This window comes from Rhinolophus sinicus, linkage group LG04 (genome assembly GCF_036562045.2).
Source record: "Rhinolophus sinicus isolate RSC01 linkage group LG04, ASM3656204v1, whole genome shotgun sequence".
Lineage (NCBI taxonomy): Eukaryota > Metazoa > Chordata > Mammalia > Chiroptera > Rhinolophidae > Rhinolophus > Rhinolophus sinicus.
In genome coordinates, this window is record NC_133754.1 from 154,912,597 (window position 1) to 154,926,776 (window position 14,180).

Genomic DNA, 14,180 nt, shown 5'->3' on the forward strand with positions numbered 1-14,180 from the left:
GCAGACTAGCAGTTAAATTAGGGAAGGACTACACTGTACAATTTGTACAATTTATAGTTAAATAATATGGGTCTTTGAGTTAGCTGGTTAAAGAGAATAACCATCTTGAGAAATCTGTGGTGCAGAAACATTTAAAGAATCCATTGGAAAGAAACATAAAATGAAGAGAAATTACCTCTGAAATATTTTCTATACATCATTATGCATAAACATAACTTTACTGACAAACAATTAGGATAAAATGACATTGGCACAAACTGAGATGATGTAAGCCTTTTTGCACACTAGAAATGAGTATAAGAAATGAGATGACAGCACCCATTTATTATTTCACAGTTCGTCAGTCAAAAACCCAGGCAGTGACTAGGTGTTCTGCTCCAGGTCTCACAAGACTAAAATCAACGTGTTGACCAGGCTGCACTCTCAGTTGGAGCTTGGTGCCCTTCTCCAAGCTCACATCCGGTTCCTGTGGTTGTGTTGGGGCTGAGCTCCTAGTTTCATTGCTGTCTGTCAACCAGGAGCCTCTGTCACAGGCTGCTCACAGTCCATGCCATGTGGTCCTTCTGTCTTGAAAGCAGCAATGGAGACTCATTCTTATATCCCTGTCACACTTCAAATCTGTTTCACCAGGAAGAGCCCAATCCCTGGTGAGGGCTCACCTGAGTAGGTCAGGCCCCCCAAGGAGAATCTCCCGTCCTTAATGCCAGCTGTGCCATATAACAGAATCTTAACTATTTCATCACAGTCACAGGTCCCAAGGATTACACAGGGTGCGTACACCATGGGGCTGGAATCTTGGGGGGCCAGCTTAGAATTACGAATGTTTATGTGTTATTGAGATACGTTTGTTCTGCTGCATCCTTCACTGGTGAGGCGAAATCCCTGTGGGTAAAGAATCTTCACCCAGGTAAAGACTGGATTCCTCAGACAGGAAACAGGAATTAGAAAACTGGGATTGAGATAGAGGGAAGAGCTGTTACAGGCTCTTTTTCTTGGCCTTTACTTTGAGAAACTTGAATGTCTAGGAGTTCACTCCTGGATAGTGTCGGTATGAGACAATGTCCTGAGTTGGCCACAACCTAGACTCTGGACAGACGGGGACCCCAGAGGTGCATCAAAGGTGCTGAACACAAGTGCTCTCTATTTTATAAGCCAGGAACAGATAAGATAGTGCCATTTATTTTTTTCTTTTGCTCTATCCTTGCCTTGAGAAGTCTTTTTGAACATTCCAACTGTGCAGCCTTTTTTTTTTTTTTAAGGAGGGCACAGCTCACAGTGCCCCATGTGGGGATCAAACCAGCAACCTTGGTGTTATTAGCACCACGCTCTACCCAACTGAGCTAACCGGCTGCCCCTGTGCAGCCAATTATAAGGGAGGAGCATATATGGGCCAGATCATTAAAGGAAAACCAGCAATTCCTTGAATCTAATAGCATGGTAGCAGACATTTTCAGCCAAAAACACCAAGGGGAATATGAATCCTAGAAAGAGAAAGAGACCAGTATTCGAGCTGCGTGGCTCAGCTTCCATTTCTGACCACTGTGATCTTTCCCTGTATTTGACTAAGGAATTCTGAGTCCTGTGTTATTATAAAAAGTGGAGTTTCCTGATATAGTCATGCAACTTAATATGCATTTGTGGGAAAGGTGAGCAATTGGTGGATTATGCATGATCTGCCTCCATTTTTCCTTCCCCCCATGTCATAATAGTCAGTTACAAATCACCAGATTAGGTATCTATCCAGTGGCTTTAAAGTGACCAGTTGTATTAATTGTGTCTTTTTTATTTTCTGTATTTCTGATTCTTTGACATCCTGGTTCTTGCTGATTCAGGAGGGACTGCCCCTCCCAGGGCTAGCCAATTACTAGAGACAGCAAAGGACTCACCCGTGAGCGCACGTTTCATAAGCAAACAAGCCAATTCAGAGCCAGTCAACCCCACCACCCCTACCACTACTATCTCCTTTACTGGACTCGCACACTCCAGGTTACTATTCCCTACCCTAATCACACCAGGCCCAGGCCCCAGACAACTAGAGACATTCCCTGCACCCCAGAGTCTGATGAAATTATTCAAAGCAGCCAATCCTAAACCCTGTTTACCCTGCATTGCCCATTTCCTTCCTGCAGGAACCACAATAAAGACTCTTACCTGTATTTTTCTCCCACTCCCTCTGCCTTTGACCGACTCTGGTGCTTCCCCATCTGGCTCTGCATGGCATGGCGTGCCCTCTCTTCTTGGGAACTGTAAGTGACTATCTTTTCATTGATATTCATCTCCTGATCTGTTGGCCTTACTATTCCTGAATGACAACAAAACTCACATTTTAAAACACCAGCTTCCAGATGTGCTGCAGTTTCCGTGGCCCCAGACAATGCAGAGACTACTTCCTGGGGGTACCATAAAAATTTCCCCCCATGAAAGATAGCCTTTGTTGGAATTTATCCCAGTGGTATATGTAAATAGCATGAATTCTAGATTCTTTCTCCACTGGCCACCTCTTTGGCCCAGAGAGTAGGACAAAAGGCAGTTGGACACTTATTGCATATAATTGCATAATTTCAATTCATTCTGAAGCAAGAGTTTGGGGACATTTTCTAATATCACACTCTCCTCCAGTAAATTTTGTACCATGTGCTTCGGGATCTGCCTTTGAACAGAGCTGAGGGTACTAGCACCAGGAGGGGACCCAAGTGCCTTTCTTGAGTCAAATCCTTCTACCTGTTTAAAGTTTCCATCGGATTCCCGTCAACTTTATCAGCATCTCCATCTTTGGTCATTTGCCAGAGCACTTTTCAATCTAATGTATAATTCAACGAAACCCCCTAAGAATATTTGTCATCAATTATCAATTTTAATGGACTGTGATTTAAATTATCTCAATAAAATTTTTTTATTTTATATATAAATATATTTGTGTAGATTATAAAATTTATTTCTAACATAAAAATTCAATAACATCAGTAGTACATGAAAATAAGTTTTGACTTTCTCCCGGTTAATATGGCTAATGCCCTAAGTGACTGTAAATTAGTTGTGTAAGGAAAATCATTATTTGTGGATGACTATATTATTAAATGATGTATTATATTTTGTTTGGTTTGGGTAAAAATATATATTCTATTGCAGACTGAAATTGAACTACTTGTCATAGCTTTACAATCGACATGAAAGTCTTTTTTATGACCTGATACTTGGAACTCCTGAATCTTGCTTACATTTTCTTAAAATAATCTTTCTGTTTTGCTTCTAAGAGATGAGAAAAGAAAAGGGTTCAGACCCCTACCTACAATCTTACACAAGGACGTATTGTGGGTGTCGGGGGTCTTTATTAGTAGTAAGTGTGAAGCTAAATTGGATATCAGCACCAGTGTCTTCTCCTTCCACGTTGTGTTTTGAAGTTTCTGTGCTGCAGAATAATTTTTTTCTTTTTTCTTTTTTTTATTGGAGCAATAAAACTGACCTGGTGATGATCACCTGGAGGCATTTTTTGAGGATCATTTTCACTTTTATGCTCCTCACTAATCTGTTGTGTTTTGAAACCATTTTTCCTTTTTTGATTCTTCCTCAAATCAACAACCCCAAAACCAAAACACTTTTAAAACAAAGTGATAATCTTAAGCATCAACTCGCGGATGAGCTCTGAACGGTTAAGGAATAATAGATGGTGCCGGGTTATGTCAGTTGGACCCTGAATGAGCATCCCAATAGCGTGGCTGCTACTGCCTTCGTTTCATCTCTGTCCATGAATCCTGAGAAGTCTGTTGACTGCCACCAAACTTTTAAAATATGGACCAACATCACTTTCAGAAGGGGGGTTGTTCTAATCACTCCCCAGACACAAGATACAATATTTTACCAAAAATAGCAAGAACAGATTTACTCTATCTGCTGGCCTTGCAATTTCTTTTTATTTGGCTCCCATTTCTACCGCCAGAAAAGGTTTGCATTTTATTGAGGAGTAGGTCTTGGAAGGAGCTGAGTAGCCTTCAGTGCATCTGAAGCTGTTCAAAGGTAACCAGTGAGTGAAACCATAGAAATGGAGAAGGCTCCAAAACGTGCTAAAACACCACCAGGGACATACAGAATGGGTACAAACGGAACCCCCAATGAAATGAAGGGAAAGCCTTATGCGTGGGACTCTTTACTATTGACATGTCCTGCCTCTGCAGATGTTACTCAATTGCCCAGAGAAAGCTCTTACTTAGTTTTGCAAAGGTGTTTCGAAGACAAATGCAATCATTTGCTTGGTCTTACTAAGTTAAAGAATATCTCTGGAATTTTCCCACTTGGACATGATGGTTAATTACTTTATGATCATCAGTTCTCCAAAACGTTGCTTTTGAGAAGATATATCTTAGCTAAAATTTAAACAATAGGTGTATGCCCATTAGGATGAGGTTTTTACCCTTTGTTCTCAGAAATATGTAAAATGAGGGAGGAGAAAGTAGGTCTGCTAATACCTCACTTTTCCTTTCAGCGGTTTAATCACACGGGAGGTCTCGCATTTCATCCGGGTGTGAAATGCCTGATATTTCTCCTGGTTTCTTTTTTCTTCTTGCACAATGAATGCAAGTCCAAGAACGTGAATAAGGCCTTTCCCCACCACACACATGCCCTCCGCCCACCTCCTGCCAGCTATGCCTGCTCTGACCTCCCGGCCTCCTTTCTGAGGACACTGCGCCCCTCCTTTGCAAGTTACAGGTTCTGCCGCTCCGCCGCCCCCTTCGTGCTGCCCCGGGCCTCTGCGGGGGCGCGGGTCTCGGGAAGGCAACAGCCTAGAAAGCCCTCCGGTCCACCGCCTTCACCTCCGAGGCTGCCATCACCTCCACCTCAGCCATCACCTCCGCCACCCTCACCTCCGCCCCCAACCGCGCAGCGGGGTCCAAGCGGACCCAGCTCTCAAGGCCTCTGCAAGGCGCAGCACAGAGACCCCGATTTCTATGCACCCTGGAAAGGGTGATTAATTTAAAGTGAGTGGAGTCTGTTTCTTTAAGACAAGCTCATAAATCGTGAAAGATCACCACTTCTTTTCAAAAGCCTCTCCACGGTCTGAGTTTCCCTTCTGGGTCAGTAAAGTCATTGAAGCTTTAATGGCATGCCATGGCAGATTACACGATACAGCTGTCCCAGCACCGTGAAAATTAAGTTATGCCCCGTGTCAGCAAGGGGGTTTGCCCCTTTCTTTTCTCTCCCCTCCCCTCACCCCTTTCTCTTTTTTTCTCCATTCCTTCCCACCCCTCTCCCTCTCCCTCTGCCTCTGCCTCTCCCTCCTCCCTCCCCCGTCCTCCTTCCTCCCTGCCTCTCCTACTATTTCCCCTTTGCTCTTTCACTTTCCTCCTGGGAAGTGACCATCCCAGGAGAGGCAGAAGTTGGCCCGCACGGGGCTGTGCTTTGAGCCCCCGCTATTGAGACACAGTGAATGGAGATGATGGGCCTTTCAGAAAAGAGCTATTTAAAAAAGTGCCTTTTCTTCTCCCCCCCCACCCCACCCCCCACGTTTTTTGCTTCCTCCTCTCTCTCTCTTCCTCCTCCTCCCCTCCCTCCTGCCTATGACCTGAGTTGAATCCCCCAACCCTGAACTCAAGCAGCACCTCTCTCCAAGTGTATAAATGCTCCCTTCCCTCCACCCCCTGCTCCTAACTCACTCCCTTCCTCTGGACAGCCCATAGGCTTGGCGCCCGCACTCCCAGGTCAAGAGCAGCAGGCAAGCCTTAGTTACCTTCCAAAGCTAAACACTGGCATGGCTGTGGCTACTGCTCTTTTCTCTTTGGGGGAGAAGGGATATAAAGAGAGTTCCAGCAAACTGAAAGCATCAACTCTCCATTCCTGAGCTTTCCTCTAATGTACAAATGCAACACCATACATAGATGACCTCGTAATATCCCTCATAGCTCCTGAATGCACAGTAAATATTCATAGCCAGAGAGAGAAAGCTAAAATTAAACTTTAACTTCAAATAAAGGCCTCTCTACTTTAAAAAATATAAAAATGCAACCTAAACAAAGAAAGTCACATTTTTCTATTTGCATATACTCTGCATCTCCCCAGGAGATGGGAGAAATGTTTGCAATGTGAGAAATGAAAGCCTACTATCATGTTTCTTCAGTGAGGTGAAAGGAAAGAATAAGCTGTTGGTTTTATGAGTCTGGGTAGCATTTTCTGTGGGTTAAGGGATCCCCTTCTTTAGAGGAACCCCTTTTGCCTACACACTACTCCACTCCCTCCCTGCTCTTCTGACCACCTAGGTAGGCCACATGGAGGCAACACTTTCCTGTGAAAGATCCACACATTTAATCAAGCCACCTCATGAAGTTGAGAGTAGTTGTCGAAGTGGAAGATGTGATCAGTGTACAATAAAAAAAACAATGGTTTTGTAGACACAACGTGTGTAGAATTGTTGATGGTAACGTTTAAAGATGTCACGTTTTATATAATATATATATATATATATATATATATATATATATATTAGGTGCTTTTGCGAGAATACCTAAAACGAGAGCAAAGTTTCTATTTTCTTGGTCTATGAACAACAAGTAAAATACTCCTATGTCAATAATTAGGAGCTTTGAATGAAGGGGATATTGCAAGATGACTTTGTATTTCTTGGGGGGCAGTGGGTACCCTGGGATTAGGGAGTTCCCTGAAGCTCTGCCCCATGAGTGGCAAAGTAATAAGTGTGAATGAGGTCGCCCTTGTTTTTATCTAAGTGGCAGGGAGACCAGGCACGACATAGATGACTCTGCACAAACCTGATCCTTCCTCCTCCTTTCCCTAAAGAGCTAGCCTCTAAGGTCCTCACGTAACTCCTAAACTGGTCTGAAGACTTTGCAAAGAGGAAATTGGAAAGCTATGTGATGCTTCTCATGCAGGCCACTGCTGTGGTGTTCTTGTTTAAATGAATGTGTTCTTACAGGATTTCATGGACACCTGTTTATCAGATAGAACAATCTCAAATATGATGTTAACTTAAAACTTCCAACTTACATGTCTTAGCATGGATTCCTCCAAAAGAAGACCCTGAGAGAAGGACCTGGGTACAGACAGTTTATTTGGGGTGTGATCCCAGGAAGCAGGAGGGAGGGAGCGGGAGAATGAGACAAGAAAGGAAATGGGGCCAATATAATGGTGAATTGTCAAAGTTGTCCCCATGGGCAAGGCAGTTCAATTCCACCTAGGCTTCCTGAGAAGTGTCCTAAATGCTTCCTAGAATTATCTGCTTTAAGATAGGGGCATTGATCCATGAGTTCCATCTCTCCCAGAGGTCAAGGTTGTCCCAGGCATGTTAATTCCCCTGCTCTTCTGAGCTGGGCATTTGCCAGGTAGACCACCATGGAACATGAGGGGCCCAAGGCAAAAGTGAAGATGTGTGGAGTGAGCTTGAGAAGGAGCATCAGGTATTGCAAACCTGCTTGGAACGTAGCTCCTTGTAAATGCATCATTTCACGTGGCTCCGAAGGGGAGATGTTCTTTACACTTTAGAGGTGAGGCTCAGTGACAAAGAGGTCTTTGCCCATGGAACCTGTCTAGTAAGGGATAGGAGTGGGCTTTTAGCTTCGGAAAGGTTCTTTCCACTGCATGCAGATGGTATTTCTACCGTTTCTAGTTACTGCTTGAGGACTAGGGAACCAAGTATTCTCTTTGCAATGATTCTAAACAGGTCCCCACTATTAGTTGGGTTCCCCCAAAAGCAGAGCCTGAGACATGGTTTAAGGGACTGTAGTTATTTTTTTCTGTGTGTGGGGAGTGCTTATTTTTTCTTTCTTTCTTTTCTTTTCTGTTTTCTTTTCTTTCTTTCTTTTGTTTTTTTTTTGAGATGCAGGGAGGTGAAGCAGGGGTGTGTGTGTGGGGTGACACAGAAAAGAAAAGGCACCAAAAAAGGGGTGCCTTATTAAGCTAGCTAATACCGAGGGCAACTGACTTGTAATCTCACCAGAAAACTCTAGGAATACATAAAACACATACTGCAGAGTGATCCCAACCAAGGGGCAGAGGAACTGTGGTACTTTTGCCCCCGCATTTCTGTGTCATTGGTTAAGGTGGCACCTGGGAGGGACATCTATTCCCAGGCTCAGTGTTTCAGGTAAAGTGGGTTCTAATAGTTCCACAGCAAAGATACCAGTGTTGCCTCTGGCAGCTAGGCTGGAGTGCTCCACCATGGAATGGGCCCAGGGGACATGGGCGAGGCACTCACTGAGTTGACTGCAATCTTAACCTTCCAAGAGAGTGAAGTGACTTTTGGGGACTAGAGCGCACTGTGATAAAATTCCTCAGGGATCTTCCCATAATGGAAACCTGAGATGTCAAGTGTTCATTGCTCTTCATCAACACCCCTCCTTGCTTGCCCACTCATTTGTTTCTTTTCTCTTCCCTCCTTACTGTTCTCTGCCAGCAAATGTCAAGGTTCTATATTTCTAAGGAATAACATTTTTCATATATTACCTGTTACATGCAAATTCCAACTATTGTTAATTCTAAAAACCCTAAAAATTTTTATTTTATTTTATTGTTTTTTTAAATCTAATATATTTGCTTAAGCTTGAGATGACATTGGAGGAGATCCAGCTGTAGATGCCACAAAAGACAAATAGCCTTTATCACTCTTAGGGCCCCTTCTCACAGGTAGTGCCTTGATCACATTTCAGGAGTCACAAAACAGGTTCTGGAGAGGTACATGTGCTTTTCACATAGATTCTGAATGAACACAATGCCATCCACCAACTACAACACCCAAACTCCTCATCCCCATGGATTTTGTTCTGAAGAGTAGATTATCCAGCTTTGTTTGTGTAGCACATAACTTTACCCATTACCTTATGTTGTAATTTGAATCTGAGAACATAAAATGCAATCTTTGTTCTCTAGCAAGTGTCAGCAGAAGAAAAGGCGAATAACATGAAATTTAATAATTCTTCAAGGTGTCATTTATAAGAAAATAAAATTGAATGCAGGTGTTATGTCACAAACAATATTTCTGTTCTGATGAAAATAAACATAAAATCATCTTTGACAATGATTTTTTTAAGTTCAAAATTTCAATACCTATGATGAACCTTGCCATTTCTATTTATTTATCCTCCACATAAAGGTTTCAAGCTTATTACCAAAATATCCCTCTGTTATAATGTTGGTAATTTTCTTAATTTTGTTAGCCCTTACTGAAAGACTTAACTTCAGGCTTACTCTCCATAAATCCTGTTTTCATTTTTATTTGCTGATCTTTATAGAAAAAGGCAGCATTTTGTCACTGAAGTATAGCAACAGTTGCAGCAGGACTGGTTTATAAAAAACATTCTTTCCTTGATGTTGTTCAAATGCAAGTGCTGGGTACAATTTGATTAAAGTAGCTGTTAAAGATGCTGGATATGTGGGAGGTAGAAGTAGGGAAAGGGTTTCAGAATTCCTAATTCTGTATTGCTCTCAAGACGGGAGACTTGGACCCCATCTGGTGTAAATGGATTAAAAATCTTTTCTCATTTCAAAGGTTTGATCTCAACAAGGGCTTGATTTGATGAAATCAAAGTGGCAGCTTGGATTTGAAAACTATTTAGAGTGGAACTTCCTAAAGTTTACATGTGAGAGAAGAATTGGCAGAGGTATGTATGTGGGGTGATCATGTATTTATATGTGTGTTTCACTGGAGGTCTGTTTGCAGAGAGAAGGACTGCAGTGAGAGAGAGAGAGAGAGAGAGAGAGAGAGAGAGAGAGAGAGAGAGAGAGAATGCAAATATCAGGTTACTTGTGTAACAAAAGGATGGTTTCATAATTCTTAGCTTGGGAGGTAAAGGAGTGCATATGCTTCTGAAGAAGAGAATCTCCTTCTGCAAAAAGCATTTTATGTTATTTCCCCTTCCTCTACCTTATCCCACCCCTGATACATACTCCCAGACCTTTGTACTTCAAGTTACCTTCCCCTTAATTATGTACTATCATTAGTGACAAAGACTAACTAGGTAGAGAAGAGAAAACAAAAATTTGGTCCAAGATAGATGGTAGATAGATTGTGAAACACGAAGAATGGCCCACATATGTGGTCTTTAAGACCAAAATTCTTAAGTGTTGCAAACAGTGTTCTCTTTAGAAAGAAAATTCCTCTTCTTTCAACTCAGTTGGGGCCATTATTAATCTCACAGATAATTTGCACCACTGTTTTCTCTGGGATGACCCAGGACTAGTTTAGCATAGTCTCCCATCCCCCACCACTCCACACACAATAGCAACAGAAACTCTGGCAATTTCTGTTTTTTGACAATAGGCAAAGTCTATACAGCATTTGCAATGGAAAAGGTATTGGAAAAAATCTGGTTCAACATATTGCATAAATTCAGGGATGATGCTAAAGGCTAGCAACATGGCAGTGGTAGATATGACACCTGATGAAACAGAAAGCAGTGACTCAAATTGGCCATGCTTCGCAGAGCAGTATTTTTTATATATGCATAAAAAATTCCCAAGATGTAAATGAAGCACCTCTGGACATTTTATAAACTGTCTTAGACTTTAAATTTATACTCACTTCTATATTCACCATAATATATAGAGGTTATTGACAGCATTAATCTGCTACAAAAATGCATTTAAACTCCACATCATGCTTTTATCCTACCTACACTTTCAAACTATTCAACTTTTAGCTCTCCCTTCCATATTTGTTTTCCCTTACAGTTTTTATCACCAGCATATGGGACTATAACTGTTTTATAGCAAATAAATGTAGAATTCCCTGCATAAAGTAAAGTTACATAAAGCTATGTAGTTTGTTTTCTATTGCTGCTATTAAAAATTACCATAAATTTAGTGGCTTAAAACAACACAAAAGTATTATCTTATGGTTCTGGAGGTCAGAAATATGAAATGAATCTCACAGAGCTAAAAACAAGTTTCTAATTAGGGAGGGGGTGTCTAAGGGAGACACCATTTCCTTGTATTTTTCAGCTTCTAGAAACTGCAGGCATTCCTTGGTTTATGGCCCCCTTCCATCTTCAGTGATCCAACAATTGGATCATTCCAACCTCCTTCTCATACTTTTCCTCATCTGCCTCCTCTTTCACTTATAAGCACCATTGTTATTACATTGGATTCAACTGGATAATCCAGGATAATCTCCCTATCTCAAAATCCTTAACTTAATCTCATTGGCCAAGTCCCAATTGCCATGTAAGGTAACAGTCACAGGTTTGGAATTAGGATGTAGATATCTTTGGGTATCTTTTATGTACCTATGTCAAGTGCATAAAGTAAAACACATACCCTTGATAAAAACACAACTTTATCAGACAGGTTTTAGTATGCTAAATATATTCTTTACCCTATACCTGAATTTAATTAGTCCTACTTATTAACTTCTTTTAAAGTAAAGAAAAATAAGAATGTGATAACTTGCTAGACTGCTTAATGAGTACCCAAGTGGCTTCAAAGCAAGGCTGTGGCTTTCAAGGATTTAGCGTAGATACCTGTTCATTTTAGCTCACTGTTATAAGTGAAATGGAGGTGACATTTCCTGCAGTTACTTCCAATCTTGTTGTATAACAACAAAATGAACAATCTAGCTCTACTAGCTACTTCTGTTTATGGAGATAATCAGAATAAGGAAAATACCAGTGTCAAAGAACTAGTTGGTTATTACAGATATTTGACTCTGGCTCATCTAATCCCATTTCAGATGTAAAAATCAGCTGTCAGAAGTTCAGTGGGTGGTAGAATTTACAGAATGGTGATGAGGACCTCTGTAAATCCACTCCTCCATAAAAACAACAAAAACACTGGCAAACGCTTGTTGAAATCAACATTTTCATAACTCTGGAAATTAATCAAAGGCCTGCAACAATCTAAAGAACGTTTATTCAAGAAAAACTGCTGGACATTATTAATAATGTCAGGGTTTGTGTTATTTCTGACTTGGCCCACTCTCATTCCCTTCTCCCCAGCTCCACAGTAGCCTTGAAAACCAGGAGCCTCACAACCATGACAGCAGTTACCAGGAGGGAAGGCCAGGTTAGAAGTTCAATTCCTAGAGAACAGTCGCTATGTGACCTGCCTTGCAGCTCCATGATAAAACAGCATTGGCAGAACTGTGTCTTCATTTGACCTGACCTAGCACTCACTGCACCAGAAAAACCTGATCCCTAGTGTATTAGTTGAAAATAATTAGAGGCCATTATTTACCATTGCAGCTACCTGAGGCTGCTATACCAGTTAGGGCAAACAAGACACTTTCCAAAACCCACAATGAAGATATGGGAACTAAGACATCCAGGGGACTTTGAAAAACTCTAACATATTCCTAGGAATCTAAAAGGTTATGTGCATGTAGAGCTGTGCCAGTGGTTCTGTGCTCGTGACCAGGGAAGGCCTGAGAGATCTCGAAACTCTCACCTCTGGCTGACTTTGAAGCCCTGAATAAGCAGGAAATGAAGGCTAAGGCAGAGCTGTAAAATAATGGGAACTCAAAGGGATACCCCAACACGCACTCAGAGTTCTTTGGCTAAGAATGTAAGACTTATTGGTTTAAGGCATGTGAGAAAATTTCAGCCAATTGTTAACTGACCAATAAGCTAGCTGAACAAAAACGTCAGTGACTGCCCACAACAAGGAATACATTTTACAGGATTAATTCAAGAAAGCCACTAAATGAATAATCATCAGCAACAACATCTGAGAAATCAGTTATATTGATAAAATAAAAACAAAAATGTACATAATCATCTCAATAGATGGAGGACAAACATTTGACAAAATCTAGCAGTCTTTCATGATAAAACACTCAACAAACTAGGAATAAAACACTCAACAAACTAGGCACTTCTTAAACCTGATAAAGGCCATCTATGAAAAATGCAGTTAACATCATACTTAAAGTTCCCAGTCTGAATGCTTTCCCTTAAAACCAGGAACAAGACAAGAATACTGTTTTTGTCACTTCTAGTCAGCATTGTATTGAAGGTTCTAGTCAGGGCAGTTAGGCAAGAAAAAAGAAATAAAAGTTATCTAGATGGGAAAAGAAGAAGTAACCCTGTTTTTATTGACAGATGATACAATTTTGAATATAGGAAATCCTAAAGGAATCACACAAAAAGTCTTACAAGTAATAAACAAGTTCACTGAAGTTGCAAGATACAAGTTCAATATAAAAAAATAAATAAATTCTATTTCTCTTCACTAGCAATGAACATTCCAAAAATAAAAAACAAAATACTTAGGAATACATTTAACAAAAGAACTTGTACATCACAATCTACAAATTTGTTGAAAGCAATTAAGAGACTTACATAGATGAAAAGATATCACAGGTTCATGAATCAGATGACTAAATATTATTAAAATGAGAATACTCCCTAAATTTATCTACTGATTCAATGCAATTCCTAATAAAATATCAACTGCCTTTTTTTTTTTAAAAAAGAAATTGACAGACTGATTTCAAAATTCTTAAGGAAATCCAGGGGGCCTAGAATAGCCAAAACAATCTTGCAAAAGAACAAAGTTGGGAAATTCACATTTCCCAGTTTCGGAACTTACTGCACACCTATAGTAATCAAAACATTACAATGGACATATAGACTAAATAAATGGAATTGAAGATCCAGAAATAAACTCTTACAGTTATGATTTTCAATTGATTTTCTACAAGGGTTCCAAGATAACTCATTGGGGGAAATAATAATCTTTTCAACAAATAGAGACAACTGGATAGTCTATGCAAAAGATTGAAGTTGGACCCCTATCTAACACCATACACAAAATTAAAAAAAAATACAGACCATATACTAAACACCTAAATGCAAAAAATTGTAAAACTTTTAGAAGAAAACATCAAAGTAAATCTAATGAATTTGGGTTAAATAATGGTTTCTTAGGTATAACACCCAAAACACAAACAACAAAATTAAAAAATAGATAAATTCAGCTTAATTAAAATTAAAAACTTTTGTGCTATAAATGAAAGCATCAAGCAATTAAAAAGACAGCTCACAGAGTGGGAGAAAATACTTGCAAATCTGCATACGAGGACTTGTGTCCAGAATATATAAAGAATTCAAAACTCAACATTAAAAAGACAAATAATCCCATTTAAAAATAAACAAAGGATTTGAACAGCCATTTCTCCAAAGATGAACAAATGATTGATATACACATGAAAAGATGCTCAACATCATTAGTCATTAGGGAAATTAAAT

The 14,180-nt window shown here is 40.3% G+C and overlaps 1 long non-coding RNA gene across 1 annotated transcript in view; it reads left to right on the forward strand.

The window, feature by feature from the left end:
- LOC141571141 (uncharacterized) overlaps positions 1-13,568 on the forward strand; it is a 366,264-nt gene extending 352,696 nt beyond the window's left edge. Inside the window, exons 6-7 of the long non-coding RNA XR_012495824.1 lie at positions 9,488-9,599; positions 11,931-13,568. This is a non-coding gene — a long non-coding RNA (uncharacterized LOC141571141). The remainder of the gene's footprint in view (positions 1-9,487; positions 9,600-11,930) is intronic.
- Positions 13,569-14,180: the final 612 nt, after the last annotated feature.